This window comes from Astatotilapia calliptera, chromosome 4 (genome assembly GCF_964374335.1).
Source record: "Astatotilapia calliptera chromosome 4, fAstCal68.1, whole genome shotgun sequence".
NCBI classification, from domain to species: domain Eukaryota; kingdom Metazoa; phylum Chordata; class Actinopteri; order Cichliformes; family Cichlidae; genus Astatotilapia; species Astatotilapia calliptera.
The window spans coordinates 24,925,680-24,930,111 of record NC_137425.1 but is presented as its reverse complement, the minus strand read 5'-3'; the positions used below and the strand labels follow the sequence as shown (position 1 = coordinate 24,930,111).

The 4,432-nt window shown below is 44.1% G+C and overlaps 1 long non-coding RNA gene across 1 annotated transcript; it reads left to right on the top strand.

Annotated features, from left to right (window-relative positions):
• Nucleotides 1–2,836: 2,836 nt before the first annotated feature.
• LOC113021171 (uncharacterized) lies at nucleotides 2,837–3,948 on the top strand. The gene is made up of 2 exons (XR_003272266.2): nucleotides 2,837–3,735; nucleotides 3,815–3,948. It is a non-coding gene; the product is annotated as an uncharacterized LOC113021171 (long non-coding RNA).
• Nucleotides 3,949–4,432: the final 484 nt, after the last annotated feature.

The following is a 4,432-nucleotide window of genomic DNA, read 5'->3' as shown; positions in this document are numbered from 1 at the left end:
AATTCAGTGGTTAGAAAAGTCAAATTGTGACATATTTTCTGCTGATTGATTAATACAAGTGATTACTAGATGAAAGAAAATTCCAATTTTTGTGCTTTTAAACACGATCTTAAGAATTTTAACATGTACCTGTGTTGTCCTGTCAGCTTAGTGGGTCACGAGTTGATTGTATGGTGAGAAAAAACAAAAAAAGGGGGAGAGAAGGCTGACACAGGGCCTGGTCCCGTTGTTTCTCCCCTCTCTGAATAACGCAGCCAAAATAACATCATTTTCCTGTTCGTTTGTTTTTGTTTTGTGTTTGTTTTGTTTTTTCTCTTTATACTTGATTACAGGCTGCTTTGCCGGAAAGCCGAGGCTGACCCTGGACTCTTGCTCTCCCCTCCACCATCGTTGCTCACTCGTCTACCATCTTTGATGTGACCCTGACCAAATGCTAAAGCAGCTGGACCCACAACAACAACTGGAAAATGTCAACAGTGCTGCAGGAAAATGATCTCATGCAGCAGAGACGGAGAGAGTTAAATACAAGGCTCGTTTCACTACACGGGGAGATTTCCGTCAGCGTCTCTTCTTTCTGAGAAGACTGAGAAAAGCCTGGCTCCCACCAATGACTTTGACCACCTTCTATAGAGGAACTATCGAGAGCATACTGAGCAGCTGTATCACTGTCTGGTTCGGGAACAGCACCATGCCGGACAGACGAGCTCTACAGAGGGTTGTGCGATCAGCTGAGCGCACCATCCGCTCCGAGCACCTTGACCTGCACTCAATCTACAGCAGGCGGTGCTGGACCAAGGCCAGGAAGATCGTGAAGGACCTGAGCCATCCCAACAACAGACTGTTCTCTCTGTTGCTGTGTACGTGACAAATAAAAATCTGAATTTGGAAAACGAGGCATTCGCAAAGCCACCAGCATTGTGCCTGATCGGACACACCCCTCTCACACACTCTTCACATTCTTGCCATATGGAAAAAGACAGCTTCAGCTGACAGAGCTGTGACGAGACGCCCATTAAGCCCGGAGGAAAAGTGAGGCCGAGCAAGACAATGCTGACCTTAACAACTCTGCATTAAAACTGTGCAGGACAGTGACGGACCAACACGGATGATCGGGCAGCAAAAAGTGCGTGCCAGAGACAAAAGGAGGCACCTCGAAATGAACAAAAGCACCAGGAGAAAATAAGCTGAAGGCACAGGTGTCGGGGCTCGGCCAGGAGCTGACCTCTGAGAAGAGCCGAACAGCAGAACCGCAAAAGGCCGTGGAGCAAAGCAAGGAAAACATCAATGGAATTCAATCTGACTTATACGTCAAGACTCTGAGGTTTCTGTCCTCAGTAAGAGCTCAAGGCATCAGAGCAGAAACTGACCATGGCTCAAGAGGAGCTGGTTGATAATCGAACCCATCAGGCCTGGAGTCCCAGACACAGGACTTGAAATCAGGCTGGAGCTTGCTGGAGCAGGAGGTCGCCAAACCTGACGAAAAAGCTCCAACAGCAGGAGCAAGCCCTGAAGGAGCTACAGAAACAAAAGGGTCAAGTTAAGGAGGAGCAGAACAAGGAGAAGATGCAGGACACTGGAGAAAAGCACTGCCTCAATTGGGGCCAGAACCAGTATGGACAGAACTTTGAGCAGCAGCACCAACGGATGCAAACGGACTGAAAAGGAGGAGGGCAGGACCCCAGGGCACGCTTCAGGCCGCGGTTTACTCAGAACACCAGAACAGGAAAGTGATGAACACAAACACCCACACAAACACACACATCTACATGCATTGACTCAGAATGAAGAGAAACACACATATGAACATATGCACTCGTTGATTGAGTGAGAGATGACACACACACGTGCAAAAAATCGAAATGCTAATTCAATTCACTGAGAAGTGATCCACACACACACACACACGCTGATGCAATGAAAAATGCTTTACTAACAAATGCTGCACACAAACATCCAAATATGGAGTCGGTTACAACAATAAGAACTCATTGATTGTATATTGGTTAAATGCATTTCATGCCACACAGAGGGGATCTGTGTAGATTTAGGGGACAAGGTCTAAAGTAGTTTGGTTGTGAAAACAATGTCTGTGCGTGATGTCTGTGTATGGCTCAAAGCCTCCACTGAATTGTTTACTGTGCTTCACACAGCCTGATAAGGAGCAGTGGTACAGAGTGAAAATGATGAGTGAATGATGTGAGTTTTATTTCGGAGAGAATATGAAAAGGTTGTGTTGATTTGACTCAGTTGTTTAAGTTTCTGCCAAAGCAAAACATTTGTGTGCAACCAGTGTCCACTATTGAATTAAGCTAATCCAACATGTTTTTGTCAGTGCAAAAAGGAGTTACGGTGCCTGTATGCCTACACAATATAGTGTGTGAAGTTTTGGTTGACTTTTGGGTTTTGTTTGACACTAGGTTGATTCTATCAGTGAGGTTTGGATTGTTCTCTTTCCCTAAGAGAGAGAAAGATGGTTTGATCTTTGGACATGTTTGCAATGGGCCCCAGTATCTGTTATTATATGAGTGTTTTATTGTTTACGTTTGTTTTTGCTTTTGTTACAGTGCACTGAGATAAGAACATCTGAGAGGTAGGATCCACCGGTGGTTATATTTTGGTATTTTGTGAGTTCCTGATTTAACAAATCAGCTCTTTAATCCAGGCCTGAGAGATTGAACTTTAAAGCGCTATAAAATATTCTTATTGAAAACAGTTGCAAAGTATTTTTTCTCCATGATTATAATGGGCTTGGGAGAAATTCACTTATATGGGACACTGATCGAATGAGAAGTCCTGAGCCTAAAAGGATTGCAGCGAGTCGATCCAGTCCTAAAACAAGGAACTGTTTCCTTTAAAATGATGACGTCATCTTGCTGGTGAGGGAGGCTCAAATAGGTTGCGCGTGAGACACCATTATCAGCAACTTCTGGTATGAATGTGTGTGGATGTATGCATGTGACTGGACTGTCACGGACTGACGACTAAAAGTTTTAACTGACTTGGTACTGAGACAAACACGGTGCCGACTTTAGGATTAGTGGATGTTCACAAACAATTCACCCAGTCTGTAAAAGAAGGGTGGATGTTTTGTCTTGCTTTGTTTTGTTTTTGTAATAACAGAAGAATGACAGAGACTAAAGGGGGAGGCTGTAGCTTCACAGGAGTGTGAGCTGCAGACTGAACCCTTTGGTTGCTAATTTTGAGTTACTGATGTTTGCATTAAGAAAATTGTGTTTTAATAGCTGTGTTTCGATTAATGTATCATATTATATGGTTGGGAATGTTAAATGCTAAAGTGAAGAAAAGGTTTGATTCCATTCATGACTGAACATGTTATTATTAACCATAGTGGGTCACTGTAAAGAGTCAATTAACTTTTATAGAGGTAAAAAAACAACAAAAAAAAACAAACCTCCACCGAGGTCTAAGAATAACAGGGGAATGATAGACAGCCACACTCAAAATGGAGATATGTAATGATAAACACTGGTCCCCGCCTTTTGGGCGCTTCTGTCATGGTCCCCGTGCCTGCTCGGCTGGCCCTGTGTGGCTACATGTTATGTTTTGTCTTTTCTCTCTCTCCTCTCTCTCTGCTCGCTGCCTGGGCGGAGCTCATTGTGAGCTCCCGGCCTCCACCACCTGTAGGCAATCACCTGTGGCTCCTCACCTTGTTTGCTCCCGCTACTTAAGGCAGTGACTGAGAGCACCTCGCCGCTGGACTATTGAATAACGCTCGTCAGTGCTACTTTAGCCTCAGCCAGTTTTGAGCTCTGTCCGTGAAAGTTCCGTGCTAACCCTTGTTCTCTGTATGCAGATTTCTCGTGTTTGGTTTGGAGACTCTGGACGCTTTTCCCGACCCCGCTCTGCACCCCTGGGAACCCTGGCCCCCTTCTCCTTCACCTGTATATAGTGCACCTGGAGTGTGTAAATAAACCTGTTTTTCTGAGATTTCAGTCTGCGCCGAGTCCTCCCTGCTCCTCCGTGACAGCTTTCTTGAAGTAGTCAACAATTTAAAAGTAAGATAGAATAACAGGGGCATGTGCTGAGGGGTGGTGCTGCACAAGAACAAGAGTAAAATAAAGAAAATATTGTTTTTAGTTTTGAGAAGTGCAAATTAAAATGTACCATTACACTCAGAGGATCAATATGAAGTTCGATATATGTTAATTTTGAATGAAGTACATGATTGGTGACTGTTCTGTCCTGAGCTTTTGTTTTTACAGCACCTGCTTGATCACACCAACAGTTTCTCGCCACCGAAGAGGGGTACTTGCAAAAAATAGAGAATGGGGAGGAATATCATCAAAACTGGAAAAAGGTAATCCCGAAAGGGGGTGATAACGCCATAACTTTCACTTATGGTCAAATTCTCAAAATTTGACCCCGAACTTGAAAAATTCTTCAAACATTTAGAGACAGAGTGGAGATTTAG